This window comes from Anser anser (assembly GCF_964211835.1).
Source record: "Anser anser genome assembly, chromosome: 12".
Classification (NCBI taxonomy): domain Eukaryota; kingdom Metazoa; phylum Chordata; class Aves; order Anseriformes; family Anatidae; genus Anser; species Anser anser.
The window spans coordinates 2,260,218-2,276,669 of NC_139733.1; the positions used below are offsets into that span (position 1 = coordinate 2,260,218).

General features: G+C 38.3%; 1 protein-coding gene across 23 annotated transcripts in view; it reads left to right on the forward strand.

Annotated features, from left to right (window-relative positions):
• Positions 1 to 16,452, forward strand: part of ERC2 (ELKS/RAB6-interacting/CAST family member 2) — a 525,223-nt gene that overhangs the window by 505,266 nt on the left and 3,505 nt on the right. The gene's annotated exons all lie outside the window — the stretch shown is intronic.

Sequence of the window (16,452 nt, forward strand, 5' to 3'; positions counted from 1 at the left end):
CTTCTAATAAGTCCAGGTACCTACTGCTCTGTGTAGGAAGAGGATGTTTTCATTCAGGTTGATGTGTTTTGTGCTCGAAAGTATTCACTTCTAATTGAAACTTCCAAAAGATAAGAGTTCAACAAAGGAATTTGATATGTTTGCTGTAGACATGTTGTCAGACTTGCTGAACACCATCCCAAAACACTAGGAGAGGTGGGAAGTGGAGGGTGGATAAAAGTGACCTGAAACACACCTGAATAGTTTGCACAACTCCGTATGTAATTATTTGGTATGTGCATGCATTTACAGTGCTGTAATTGTGCGTCTGAAGTACTTTTAGTTATGCATTACTAGCCTGTTAATCTGTTGGAGAGAAAAGAAATATTGAACAAAATGAAATACTACTAAGAAGAAATTTTATTTCATCCACATATTCACAAAAAGATAACTTGTATTTTTGTGAACTTACGTTAGCATTTTTGACAATGTGGATGCTACTTTTAAGACAGGATTAATCTCCCTTCTTGGAAATGACTTCCAATTATTTGTGTATAGGATGTGCACAATATTCTGCTTCCTTGCACAGTGTTTTCTATTCAGAGTAGTAAGGGACATATGTTCATTCCACATGTTGGTAGTGATCAACAGGAGTTATGAATTATTGAAAATCATCACACCTTCCAGGCATTTCAGAGCAGTAACATATAACAAGAAGAGACATATTTCCTTAAATGAATCTATTTTCATTCAGTGGGTTATTCACTTAACCAGCATTAAATGTAATCCTCTTTGAATCTCAGTGGCCACCTCCTACTCTTTCTCTGTCAGTCTTCATCTCCTGCAAAAGCATGAATTCAGCCTTCAAAAGAATAGTAGTTTGGCTAAATCTCTGTGGAGCTTTCCTTAAGAAATACAAGAGGGATTCTATAGAACTAGTGCAAAATAGCTCAAGGTCAGTAGCTCCTAATACTTTACATCCTAATTAAAGTATTCACATTTTGTTTAGTCTCTACTAACTTTTTTTCTTCTCATTTCTCTTTTTATATCCTTTCTCTCTCTCTTTTTTAAATCTCCTTTTCTCTTTCGCTTATTTTCTTTTTAAGATGGAAAGGTATTTGTCTCAGTAATGTAACATCATCACCTCTTCTAATGCAGATTTTGTTTTCAGGCAAGCCAAATCACACTGCTGGCGCTTGTGATTTGCTGCACACCAGCTTTGCAGAATATAATGGAGCGGGACAGTATTCTTTTTGATGTGGTTAATCTCTGTTATACTTGTGCCTCTCCTGAAAACTGCACTGTGTCAGAGAGTCTTTTGTAGCCATTGGTGACAGGAAGATCAACAGAGAGAGGTTGCTCCATTAACCTCTGAAGTAATGAAGTTGCATTTCAGGCAGTCAACACTCACGCTGCCAATTTATTATCATTTAAGAGGAAGTGAAACTACTTCAAGCCACTCTAGTGTCCACATTTTGATAAATACACAGATTGCTAATGTTCTAATGCTAACAATCAGCCTCAAGGGGACCTCTAATGGTGAAGGATGCTGTGGCTGTGTGTCTCCTTGTTCTTGCAAAATGAAAAGTCTTCAGCACCAAGAAAACAAGCTAAGCCTTTTTTTCTTTTTCTTTTCCTTTTTTTTTCCATACTAAATACACAGATGTAGTTTTGCTGTTAATGCCAGCTTTATCTGTCCACGTGGAAATGCTAAAAGTAGATAAATCCTTTGAGAACCAGTTTGTGTAAACTTTCAAGGGAATCAAATTCAGATCTCCAGATTTGCTTCTGTATCATTCTGGTTTCCCAGACGATACACATTTGTAAAGGGGATTATTTCCTGTCTTTGAAAGTGACATAACCAAAATCTTGGGAACACATTTAAACCCTGAATTTGTTAAAATATTGCAGGATTGTCTGACCTTGTAAGTTTTTCGTGACCAATAGTCAAATCAGTGAGACTGGCTTTCTGAGGAAGCAATAACACTAGTCTCCACCACCTCAGCAGTAAAACAGGCTTGTAAAAGAAAACACTGCAAAACGGGCATGACCATACCCCCATTCTTCCTGAGTTCTGCTCCTAGGCATGGTCTTTGGCACGTATTTTTTCCTGCTAAAGGTAGTGTAATTTACATGTCTGGCTTTTCGTAAGTAGTGAAAACACTTTTTATGTGTAAAAGTCCAGGTGGTTACATAGCCATATCATACATTCCTGTTCTCCCAGGGTGACATAAATAGTTATTTATCCATGCTATTTCAGAGACATAGAACCAAGGTGATCAGCTAAGTGCAGCATGTTCCTTGCTGGTGCCTGGCAGGATTTCTGGCATATTCATACTTTTGCTGAGGGCCAGGTTTTGCCTGCAGATGGGTCTCTGAGTGTTCGCTTCCTGGGACTATTTTGACATAGCTCCACTAAGTAATGTGAAAGACTCTGTCTTCTGTGGGCTTTGGATGGCTCCTTTTAATGTCTTTCATCTGTGAGGAAAAAGCACTCAGTAAAGGAAGGGGAATATTACCTGCATTTTATAAAAGGATATTGTTTATAAATGGAATATTCCCCTGTGGACTCATGCCCATTGTGCAAGATGACTGTTTTCTAGCCTCTCCTGTCAATAGTCTGAGCTACGTTTCCCTCCCTCTCGAACTGTGCCTCTTCCTGCCGTGACGCAGGTTTGCTAGCCTGCTCCCCTGCACATGACCTCTGCAGGGGCAAAGTGACTGCATCTCCTTCCTGGGCTTTTCTTTCATGAGAAATGGTGGCTGGGCTATGTAGTCTCTGGCTGATGGTGCAGAGCTCTGCCAAGTGCAGGAGTGAGCTGTGGTCAGCGGTCAGTTCCTCACCCTGGCACCCTACCTGGCGGGCAACATCCCAAGGTCTCTGTCCACACTGTAGGATTTGGAGCGGTGCTGAGCTGCTCTGCTGTCTGGCAGGGCTTGTCACAGACCTGGTGCTGGAGTGAGGACCACAAATATCTCCCGCGTGTGCTGCAAAGCTGTGTTGAGAAATGCAGCTCGCAGAGCTTAATGTATGTCCTCCCCCTCCTCTCTTCCCTAACCCCATGACACATTACCCTCTGTGCTGAGACAACAGGTATCTCAACACTCTCCCTTTTGTATTTAGGCAGGCAGGTTTGGAAAGGGCCCCCTACCAGGCCAGAGCATGGGGTTGCTGCAGGGTACCTGACATGACGCGCACGGTTTCGCTTTTTCAGCTGTGCTCAGCCAGGAGTGGATCAGAGCCCTGCTCCCAGCTGAGCACAGCTGAAGGGCCTGGCAGGACAATCAGGAGCACGGCCAGCCTGATCACGCTCAGCACTGCCTCAGAAATACATTTGGCAAACTTGGGGGGGGGGGGGGGGGGGGCAGGGGGGCTGTGCTACTTGCACAGCCTGTGGCCACCACAGAGCACTCAGATCTACCTCTCTGTTCAGGCTGCCGTGCTGAGTTTCTGCAAGGACATGTCACAGAGAGGACCAGAAAAGCTGTCAAGAAATCTGCAGCAATGCTAAAACCAGAGAAACGTGGGCAGTCTTCTGTGGCCAGAACTGTTTCAACACTCTCTCCCTCTCTTTGCCCTCTAACCCCTTGCTTACTTGACATTAATAGCATTCATAAAGCAAACCAAATGCACTGTGCCCGGTGTGTGTGTATATAGAGAAAGACAGCTGAGATACGTGGTGTGTGGTGCTGCAGAAAAATTTTGTTGGCAACACGGTCAAATTTTCAGGTCGTGGAGATGTTTTCATTTAGTACAAATTTACTTTATAGTTTGTATATGTTTTCAAAAAAAGTGAGATAAGATTAGGCAACACTGAATTGTAATTTGTAAATCCATGGCGTGGTATTGGTTTGTGTCTGTAGTCTTTTTACGTGATTTAAATATACAGTTTACTAATCTTAGCTTCTTCCCTTCTATGTTTAACCAAAGTGAACTGTTAAAGAATGTGACATATTATTTTATTGGCATTGATTCACAACTGAGTCAGTGAACTTTATTGCACTTACAACTAAAATTGGATTCTAACTTTCAAAAATTTATGACAATTGCTCCTTCTTGTGGCTTGAATGTTGACATATAATTAATTTAGGATTTCTTCTTGAGATTTCCTGTCTAGGTTTGTACCTGTCACAAAAATATCCTTGGAAGTTTATCTAACAGCTGGAACACCGTGAGAGTCAATTGAAATTTGGCAGAGATTTACTGGGGCCAATGGAAGTGCTCTGAGCAGGATGGCATAAATATGCAAAAAGAGACCTTTTTTATTTCAGCCGTTTTACAGGATCCCAGTACAGGTTGATAATGGCTTAATACTGAAAAATGCTGACATTTTGTCAGGTAACAATAACAGCAGAAAAAAAGGGTTCCACAAGCGTGAATTAGCACTCTGTTGAATTATGCACAGAATAGAAATATGTCAGTTGCCTTCCCTCAACCCCAGATGCCCTGCAGGTTTCAGCTCATTCTTTTAAGAAACAAGATATATTTCATGGGAATTTCCCACAAAATGGTTTTGAAATCTTTTTTTGTCCCTCTGCAGGATTGAAGGAATTCTGAAAAATCAAAATATAGGTTGTGATGACTTAGTGACAGTATTGAAGGACTAGGCAGTAAAACAGCAGATGAAATTTCCTTTAGATAAATGTAAAATGAAGCATAGGGGGAAAAAAGCAATTGTAACACTACATACCTAATGTCAGGATGTAAATTAGCCATTACTGTTCAGGAAGGAGATGCTGGAATTGTTGTACATAGCTCTCCAAAACTTTGCTTTATTTGCAGCAGTAGTCAAAATGGCAAACAATATTATAAATATATAGAAAAGAAATAGTTATCTAAACACAAAGCCATTTTTAACCCCTGTACCAGTTCAAGGTTTGCCCACATCTTTTTAATTCTATGTGTTATGGTAAGCCAGTCATAAAGAATACAAAGGAAAAGGTAGAAAGGAAAAGGGTAGAAAAAAGAATGATGAGAATGATAGATGTAAAATTATTTCTACATGAAAGAGGGGGGTTGGATCTAGATATCTTTGAGGTCCCTTCCAACCCAAGCCATTCTATGAAGAGAGACTGTTACAATATAATTCTTCAGCTGGGAAAAGACAAAATATGAGAGGTCTCTAAAATCTTGAATAGCCTGGAAGTTGTGAATATGAAATGATTGGTAAATTTTCTTACAATACGGGCACTTACTGAAATGAGCTGGCAATACTTACTCCAATACCATGTAACTGTTGCCCAGGCTTCCCATGCCAATTGCAGAGACTACAAGTATAAATGAAATTAGAAGAGTGCTAACTAGTTTGTGGATGACGTTGGTCTATTGATGGCTGTTACATGCAGTGTTCCAGATTTAGTGGGGAGCCCTGAGCTCCCAGGGACCCATGCATTGCAGGAGCCTTCAGGAGGTTCTCCCTGGAGGGGGAGGAAAGGCCATTTCTCCTTCTGTGTATGGACAGGGCAGGTGTGAGCTGCTCCCAATCCACACTTTGAACTTTTGAAGAAAGATGAATTAGAAAATACTGTTGGAACAAGCTGCATTTTCTGTAAGCCTGCAAAGCAATTTGTGCTCATTATCATGTCAGTAACTAGTGTTGGAAGATACGTTACTTGGGGAATTAAAAATAAAATTTCATTTAATTAAGTGGAAGTAAAAACCCCAAAATATTGTTGGAAAAAACTCCTGCAAGGGGCATTGGTGATCCCCTCCCCCCTTTCGCCCCCTTTCCTTTTTATATCCCATGTCTGTGATTCAGTGGCATGAGAAAATTACTGATTTTTTTTGCGTTGTTTTGTTTTCACATGACTTTTAATTGTTGAGTTCTGCTACAGAAGCTGTTCTTGGTTCAATCAATTGTTTTTGTCAATAAAGCAATTGATAAACTACAGTTAAGGTATATATTACAAGAAGTGGCTTGTTCGAAAGCCCAAGTAGCTTTGACAAAAAAAAAAACAAACAAAAAAAAAAACTACCTTTCTTTGACCTAATCCTCACATTTTTTGTTCTATCCCTCACAATACACTAAGCTAAATTGAAGTATGAAACAAATCATAGCCTAGTTATGCTTTTAGCAGGTTTTCTGACATCTTTATGTCCAGCTCTAATGTTCTTTATACAGGCCACTGTGCCTCTTATCCAAAGTGTATAAGTATGAATGTGGAGGTGATGGCCTGTACCAGTGGCCGTAGTAATGGTGATCTGTGTTATGTCCTTAAATTCAAGTAGAAAATGAGGAAAGACACGCAAGTGTGAAAAAAAAAAATCCAGATTAGAATGAGATAGGCTGTATAGTTTTATTTTTATTTAGAATACTTAATGAGAAATTAGGATGTGTTCTTAAATTTGGTTTTTCTTTCTTGAATTGAAGGGTCCAGTAGGAACAAACTTTCTTGAAACTAGTCCTGAAACTACCTTGTCTTTTTTGTAATATATTTGTTTCAATGAAAAAAATTGTTCTAAAGTACTAGTTCTGTTGCTGCTACCTCAAAATTAATGGAGTAGTGAACAAAGTTTGGACTGCCAGTAGTATTCTTTTTTTTCCAAGCCATTTTTATGGGCTAAGTTCCATTCTAGTCTTTACTTTTTTCTCAGTGGGTTTCACACATTTGTGCATGCACAAGAGTATCTGCTGGTTTTGTTTTGCTGTTTCTAATTAGCAAATTTTTGACCTCAAAAATGCTTTTGTGAATTACTCTTCTTATGTTTTATCTTGTTCCAACTGGCAGAACTGCAATATGCAGGTAAAATAGATGGTGATGATAACACACAATTACTAGCTATGATCTAATACCACCACTCAGCATGAGTTGGTCAGATTGGCAACAGAGACATAAAGCTTAAGCAAACACAGAAATGGAGATAGCAAAATAAATAAATAAATAGAGAAGGTCTATGCACAGTTGGAAGGAGGGATTGAGAAGGGGAAAAAATGGGCATGGAGAAAATGTTCTCTAGAAAAAAAGCATGAATTGGTGTAAATTGTGATTAATGATAGATTATTTGTGCTCATAAATTTAGTGGTCTTGTATTGCTAAAGTAGTGTTGTTAGTTGGTTGTTAGTTTAACTACAATACATCAAATTTACAAAAAAAATGCATCAGGTAGGAATTATTGTTCTTGTCATTTTATATGATTTTGTAATGAAGTTCATATTTTTGTTTGTATATGTTTACCTGTCATTTGACACTTGCATGATTATCTCCTTTGGAAATCTTGCAGACTAAGCCTCTGATCTTGCTAACTTTTACATGATTGCTGTTAAGTTCATAAATGGTTAAAAAGATGGTGTTCAGAGATTTGGGGGAGCAAGATTTTCCTTATTGCTATTTTATAATTTCCCTTTATACAATAGTGTTTATTATTGGTATGCAGATGACTGTGGGTCTTCAATCTGAATGGCATATTGTATGCATGCCCTTAGTAAAAGAATACCCTGAAAGGTCCTATTCAAGACAGACACTTAAGCATGGTCTTAGTGTTATGTGCACGCTTAAGTCTCACTTAAGTAACTATTGAATTGTATGTTTATATACTTACCAGAACTGGTCCCTAAGTCTGCCTTATCATGCACTGAGAAATGCGTGGGCAGACCCATAACTGTGGAGAAGCTCATAATATTGGGGCCTAAAGTATAAAAATTATTGCATAATTAGACCACACAAGCTAGATTTCAAAATGCTGCATGTTGTCTGGATGGGTATTTAAAAAATAAGTAGTTGTCGAGCATGTATGGTCATGTTCACACTGCCACACACAGTCATTGTAATGCTCTAGCAGTTCTAGGAGTTTTAAGTGGATCCAGCATTGGTCTCACTTCAAATAGACCAAACCAACCAATGCACTCCTTGGCTGGATCTCTTTCTTCTTGACATTAAAAGATGCAACTGTAAATATCACACTTCCATTTTATAAGTAGGTTACTATCATGAACCATATAAAATACAAAATAGGATTCTTTGGAGAAGATGAAAGTATATCTCATTAACTGCAAAGCAGGTTTTTGATATTTAACAATAGCCAGAGCTATCCTTTGGCATATTGATTTCTCTATTTTTATTAGTAAAACAACAGGTATACCTCACAATGTGCTCCACAGAGAAATTGGTATTTAACTGTACTGATAGGATAACTTTAAAGAGGACAGAGCTGTTAACTAGCAGAGCAAAGTAACGAAACAGCATGTTCATGGTTTACCTAAATTATGAAGTACGGATAGGGACATAAAACTGTTGGTACAAATATTCCAATCCACATAGCAATACTCTGAAACTCATCAGTTTATTCTCAGCTTTAGAAGATAAGCAATCTAATGTGATTGGAAAAGCAGATGCAAACCATTAGATTCATCTTTATTAATTTTCTTATTATTATTTGCTTAAGAGAAAGATAATCCCAAGCAAACTTCTGCCAATTTTCTGGAGTCATTTGCCCTGAGGACATCATGCTATGCCCAGTGCTTCCAACAAGACTTGTCCTTTCTAGCCAAGAATCCAGTCTTTTCCTAAGGGAAGAAAAAAGCCCACACACGAAGTACCTCAGACCTGCACTCAGCCTTTACCACCTCTCTTCCTCCCGACTCTGTCCAGCCCTTGGGTACTCTAGGAGAGGAGTACAGCCCTTGTACTCCTGCTTGTTGGCTGGAATGTTTTTGGATTAAACTTCCTCACCACAACCACCAAATTTATTACTGTTTACTCTGGTACAACAACATCTTGTAACCAATATGCTTCTAATAACAGAGCATGGTGACAGCCACAGTAACTAGGGTTATTCGAGAGCAACAGTCAGCCAGTTTTAACTATTAAATATTGACTGACTCCTGTAGGATGCATGAGGTGAAAACCAAGTCATGCTCACTACCACCAGGCAAATATGTGTGAGATTTTAAGAATGTCCTTCTAGTCCCAAACTATCAGCAAATCGAAAAAGATGACAGTCTTTTAAGAAATTAAGTCCTACAAATTCTAGAAATTCCCCTCATCCAGAGAAAAGCCACAGCTATGACCTTGCTTGGCTCGGGCAAAAACTTCAGAGAACAGAAAAGGAACATTCCTTCATCCCTGGTGGTCAAAAAAAGAATGTGCTTTGCCTTTAACATCACTTTTGTCCCTCCAAAAGAAGTGGCCAGTTATTTCTATGAATCAGCAAGTCTGAACTTACTGAGCCCTTGGCTGCACTGCCAGCAGCAGTGAGCTGGGCACCCTGCAGGGCTGACCACAACTGAGCAGGAATCCTCTTGCCTCACCTAGGAAGAGACAGGGGAGCCCTCCCCAGGGAAATGTATCTGAATGGAAAGAAGTAGCCAAACCCTTTTCTCCTTCAGCCTCATGACCTCTCTTTGTCATTTGCTGCATGTTTAACCTGTTACATGCACCAAAGCTTTAGCTGGTTTGGGAATGAGGGCAGAGACATCTTTCAGACGCACAAATGTTCAACTAACTGATCTGTTGCTCCGTATCTACAGACTGGTAATTCTGGGAAGTAATGAATCTGTGGGAATTTACTAAACGTGGGGCTGCAATGCAGTTTTGAAAGGCAAGCAGAACCTGCAGGTCTTGGGGATCATGAGCATCCTAATCAAAGTGTAATGCAAACTTACACCAGTCCCTAAAAGCATGTAGTCCTTAAAGAGACAGAAAGGGGCATTCTTCTTATTTGTAACTCATAGTAGGTTTTGTGTCTTAAATCTACCCTTGTTGAATCCATTGTATCCCTGTTCATTAAGTTCGTTCATCTCTAGTGTTCATTTCACAGTCTGATTTTTTTGTTGTTGTTTTTTTAAACTCTGATTTAAATATATATTTTATCTTAAAGAAAGGAAAAATAATCAGAATTGGGAAACGATAGTTTAATTAAGTGGTTGCTCATAAGTGAAACTTATCCCAGTTGAATATTTTGTGGGTTCATTTTTGTTGTTGTTTTCATTTTGCAATGAATTTCTAGCAACAGAGATTTATCTATCTGGTGAAAATTTCCTCTTTTAAGAGAAAATGGCATCTCAAGATTTCCTCTTTTTTTTTTTCATATTAAACAAAACATGCAGCAATCTGCAATTAAATTTCAGTTAACAAAATGTAAAAATACACCCAACCTTCATCTGCCAAAAATAGTTTGAAAAGTAATTTTACATCTCTGACAATGACGACTGTGTTTATGACATATTTCTGGTGCCATATTCCACTCTCCTATCACTGCCAGCTTGCGTCCAGTATTTAGAAATAAAACAGGAACACATTGAACTTGTTGAACTAGATGTTGCCACACTGCAAATCTAATGGGCTTAGTGACCACAACCTACAGGGGCCAGAATGTGTCAACAGCAAAAGGGCCAACCTCAATCACTGTCTGTGCTTTTACAAACTTGTTACATGTTTAATTCTTTGCAGCTTAGTTCTCCTGCTGTTTTGGCTGCTCAAAACCAAGGCTCATATATTGCAGCAGCCTTCTCTGCCTCATATAATGCCACAAAGGTCCCAGCAGGAGACCTTTCAGTGGAGCAGACAAGCCACAGGCTAGGGCAAACAGGGCATCACAACTTCCTAATAAGATGACTTATTAGATTGGGGGCTTGACACAGCTTTTATTTAACCACTTCTTTTCCCAGCCACCAGAAACATGAACTGTCTCTCTGCCTGAAGCACAGCAAGTGGTATGTGGATTTGCAGCAAGTGCTAGCACATGCATTCAATCCAGTCTATCAGTAAAGGATGATTTCTGATGCTATCTTTATCACTGTACTGATAGATTAATTCTGCTGTTAATATCAGAGTTCCAGCTGCATGAGTCTTTGATTATATTAAGCTCATGCTTTCCCACGGGATTGGTCACTGCCTATTCTGGACTTCGAGTGAGCTTGTGTAGGGCTGGCAGTGAACGGGTTAAATGACTGAAAGCACAGGATCAGTTTCCTGCCTGCACTTGCAATGGCCTAAGGCAGTGCCTGCTGTTCAGGAGTTAGAGAGAGTGCCTTGCCTTGTCCCAGGTGGCAGACAGGCAAACCATGTTATTAAGAAGCAGAGATCGCAAAACCTTGATCTTCAAAAAAGGCCCCTAATTAGTCCCTAGCATGAGAATAAATGGCATTCCACATCAGCAAGGATGAAAAAGGCTCCTTCAAATTTCATTAAGTAATCTCTGCTATTGACAGTTTTTAGGATCACATTGGGAGCTCTTGTTGTTTGAACTGCTTTGCCCAAGAACTCTTCTTTATTTGTCACTTCTGTTTGACTTAAATTAAAGGAAAAAAGTCTTAATGGTTTCACGTGCTGCATCTTAAGGAAGTCATAAATGTCCTAACAAAGAGCTCCATGCCCTACACTGCTGCCTCTGAGAGTGGCTCTTGGGTCCACTGGAGTCGACAGAAATTTTTCCATCATCTTCAATACACTCCAGCTCAGACCATCAAAGAGTACTGGGATGATGCCATCCTTCACATTTCACATTATCCTTTTTTTAAATTCTGTGTGAAAGTGGCAGATTGAAGAATATGTGCTAAGTTTTTTCATATTTCTGAAAAGCTGTGATTTGGACTAGATGTGTTGTATGAAAAGGAAAAGCTTATTATTTAAAAAAAAAAATTCTCTTTCAATTCATTTTCCACTTGTCTAATTTTGATTTACAAACACTCCCAGTAGAGATAGCATCCTCATCCAAATAGTCTTAAGGTTCACAAACTTAATCTAATTTTATTATGTAAATGTACCATAGTTTTCAAGGACAATCACTCTCTAGAGGACTTGGATCCATTTGATTTTATTCATCCCAATGGTATCTGCTTTTATCCCTAACTCAGATTAACAGTTCTGGCATTACAGCAATATGGAAAGTTCATCACATTCATACAGTGATTCTACCACCAGCTGCATATCCTTCTGAAGTTTACTGTATAATGAATTTAAAACATAAATAGCAACAAATGGGATAAATAATTTCTTAGCCAGAATTGGAATGAAGTTCTTTTTGTCTTTATAAATAACTTTTTATACTAATGTTTCTTGTGACCCTTTCGATATTTAATTAAGTCACACAGTTTCTGGATTTTTTTATTATTATTAAATATATTTTATTCTCATATTTACCATTTTTAAGCTTTATTATAAGTAACTATAAATCACTGACAAAGTAAGATGAGAAATGGTTCTACTTTTACAATTTAACTCAAATGATATTTTCGAGCCTCTAAAAAATACTCCTCTGGATTGCTTATTCAGAATCAAGAATGATTATAATCGGAGATTTTTCATATTACTACAGAAGATAGGCTTTTTTTTTAGGGTTTTATAAACTAGATTTGAGCTGTTTATTGTGTGATGTGCCCCATTGGTTTGGAGCAGTGCAGAACACCTTTTGCCCAGGTATAACTGATTGGTGCCAGACAGCTGCAGATCTCCCAGGTAACATTTCCTCAAGTGGAGTTTTTAAGAATGACTAAAATTTGTTCTCCTCCAAGCAGGGTGTTTACTTTCTGTGTTCAGTGTTCTCCAGATAATGTGCAGTGCTGCACTTACCAATTGAATCAGGAAACTTTCTTTAGCATTACTTTAACCTGTGTGCTTTATTGATTTGAGATGTAAGAAAGTGTATGCCAAAACTTTGGTTATTTTAACTAGTTCTAAACAAGAAAGACTAACATCAGTTTTGACAACAAACAAAACCAGGTTTTGTTCTATTGGTTATGTTTAAAAGATTCCAATTTCAAACCAAACACAACTTGTGGTTATTCTGTCAGATATTTATATAGCCACTGGGGCGCCATAGTTATGCACCGCATACATCATTGTATTTTTAAAATGTACTTAATGAACATTTTTTCTTTTCTGGTAACTACTTCATTGCCTTAAATGAATGCATTCCAATAGAATTTGTAACAAATGAGCACTTTGTGTTTGCATTAATGCCAAACACGTTTAACAAATTTTTAACAAGGAACACTGGCAAAAAGCCAAACTCCTAGAGGGACACTGAAGGAATGCTATAAATTTAAACTAGATTTTACCTTTTCACTCAGCTCAACAAGTGTCTTAGGTGTCTTTGGCATCTTTGCATTGAAAGTTTTCCATGCAGGTTGGATACAACTTTATGTCAATTATTTCTCTCGTTGGCCTTCCCTGCTGAAGATTTTCACATTGATGTGACAGACTTTAGCAGGATACTGTATTCATTAGAAAGTGAGAGGTTGTTTTTTGTTCTTTCCACAAGAATTGGGCCAGGTGGAAGTAGCAAAATGTGTATTTTTTGTTGGGACAGAGAAATTCATATGCCGTTGTCGTATCTTATGTTAAGGGAAGTGTAACAGGGGAGAGCACTCCAGCAGATCTGTGCTACCCAATATTGCTTCTTGTGCTGAGTGGCAAATACCTGGACCGTGATCACATTTGCAACTGTACTTCAGAGGCAGGGGAAAAGCAGCCTGCAGTGCTCCCACTGGTCCAAGCTCTGGGCTCACACAGAAGCCATGAGCAGATTTTTTGGCTGAATCAAACATCTGGGGGGATTCTGCAGTTGTTAAGTTATGCCCACATGGTACATGTCATTACATACCTTGGGAATCACCTAGTCTGCAATATGTGTTCCTATTAAAAGTGTTACAAGTAGCTGAACAAACCACATGCTTGCTTTTTACTTGTAACTTAATATATTAATTTAATTTTTACTATGTTATTTCAGATTTAATCAAATGCAGGAACTGAAAAATAATAATACTTAGCACTCATCCAAGACTGTTAAGGCACATTACAAACATTAAGCCTTGCAAATTCCTGAGAGGACCCTGATGTTATCCCTGCTATAGTGAAGAGCAAGTTAAGCACAGAAAAATGATGTGGCTTTTCCCTTACTCACAAAAAAACCTAGTGGCAGGGTCAGAATTCAGCATAGTGCTGTGCCAGGGCTTTGTCTTAGTTAATCATGTCATTCTTTTCATGGGTTTGGATGAGCAAAACTAAAAATTGAGAATGCATTTTTTTTCATTTTTTTTCTTTTTAATTAATGTCATTTATTTTTTCTTTTTTAATTAATGTCATTTAGATCTTGTTGTTGCAAGAGGCACAGCTGAGTTCCAGGAGGTCACTCAAGAAAAACTGTGTTATAGCCTTGTTTGTGCATTACTATTTTTTATTCTAGTTACTTGTTTCTAGAAAATGAAATTATTTCACATCATTTGTTAGTAGTCTGATGGCAGTAATGATGAATTAGTGCAGAGAAGGAAACTGAGGAATTAATCCTGACAGTTTTTTAAAAGATGTCACATTATAGTGCATGTCTTGTTATAGCTTAAGGAGCAGAAATAGCCCTAACAGGATTCCATTAATGATATCCTTCTCTACTAACATTTGGTCAGATACCAGTTCCCTACAATAAACTGGCCATTCCCTCTCTTTCTGACTCGCTAATTACCATATCAGTCGTTGGCCTTTTATGTAGGTACCATGTGTAACAGGTTAGGAGAGGGCAATTTAAGCCTATGTGAATGGGTATCTGTTTTTGTATCTGGGTGCTTGTTGCAAACATTTGGAAAGCATATGGAGCATAATGGACATTAACCCAGATGTCAAAAATAGCCTGCATTTTACTACTGTTATTAAACAGTTTCCCCTTTAACCCCTTTGTGTTTACCCACCCTCTCCCAGCTCATTCCTGCAAATCAATGCTGAGAGGAAAGGATTGGAAGTAAAAAGTAGTAATCTGGCAGGTGTCTTTATCCAAAGGAAAAACAACCCGAACAAATATTTGTGGGCTACTACACTTTTATATCTTCACATCCTTCTGATATTTTTGTTGACTGGTATCTAATGGACCGTCAGAGGTGCCGAACTCAAGACATTAATTTCGGTTGCAGCACTGCTAAATCTCAGGCCCAATATACGTTACCAACTTTTATTTCTGTCTCAGAGGTTGTGACCTATACCAAGTACAGCATTGAAGAAACAAACATAAATTTAATTTACTCAACCTCAGTTGGTATTTGACAGCAATATCCTTTTGTATATTTATTTGACTTACTTGAGAAATACTTTGCATTTCCTACCTGTGGTGAGCCAGTTTTTGTTACAGTCCCAATACGTGTATGGTTTCCTGATGAATGGGTGGGGTTTATTTGGGAGTTTCATTCTGTACTAAAACCTCAATGAAAATCTGGGGAGCAAGCTGAAGAGAGGTTGTGTTTTGTGATTGGCTGCTGCTGCTCAGATTGGACTCTTTATTCTGAGTTCTTCTTTTTGAGTGCATAAATGAGTGTTAATTGCAAAGGAACTTCAGCTTGTAAAATATCAAGTATATTGAAGATTTGCTGTGATCATATTTTAGTGAACCTGTTAAAAAATATAGACATTTTTGTGCTAAGGTTTCTGGAATGTACTCTCCTCGTTAATTTATATGGGTGCTTCCTATGCGTATATATCTCTTTGAATGATGATCAGGAAATACTCAGCACACAAAAGAATGGGAGCTATGCACAGTTCACGAAACGTAACGCATGCTCTGACTTACCGTTTTCATAAAAAGTTTGCAAAAATTTTATGTGCCAGAACTAGTAACATGATCTACTTTAGGAACTCCCTGGCTTTCCAGCTCTGCAGAAGTCATTTTTCCTTCATTCAAGGGCCAAATCCAAAGCCTGTTAAAATCAATGGGAACCTTTCCACATTTCAGTGGGCTTTGGATTAGTCCCGAAATGTTTTAACCAGAAAAATTGTACCAACCTCCCATTGGAGAAGTAAAATTATTCATCTAAGTTTGTATTATATAAACCATTATATGTAGTTACCACACAGACATGAACTTGAAAATAGGGATTTAAAATCATTTGCAAGTTTGTGTTCTACGCAAAGTATTGCACTTTACTCATTGCATAATTACTCTGATGTTAGCTTCTAGAATTTAAAGAGGCATTTTAGTCAAATAGTTGTACACAACATTTTTTCAGCTGTATGCAAAAATGTAAAAATTCTCCTCTCCAGTTAAATAAATGCAAGCTCAGTAATGAAGGATCCCATACATAACGCATTTTCACTTCTCCGGGAACAAAGTAAGTAGATAAATGAACAACTTCCCTGCAAAGGAATCATTTCATTCCTCCCACTCATCTGATATACAGATACCATGAATAAGACTAATTCACTGCACTCTGTTCAAGAGTACTGTGCCGTCTGTTTGCAACAGAACTATTGGAACAATACAAATCATTCAGGCCTCATGCTGAAGTCACTTGCAATCAGACAGAGCCTCTTCCAAAGCCCATGGACAGCAGGAAGACACTTTCCACTGACTGACTCAGGCTTACACCAGTTACCTTTAGCAGTCCCCTAGATTTCAGAAGTACCAGCCAAGCCATGGAAAACAACCACCACTCACAAGTGACTGCAGGGCTGAAATGCTCACTGTGGAATATTTCAATTTTTATAAATCTGAGGTACTTGTATCCATAAAACCTTCCTCCATTGTCTTGAAAATTAAAGTGGACTTTAGTTTAA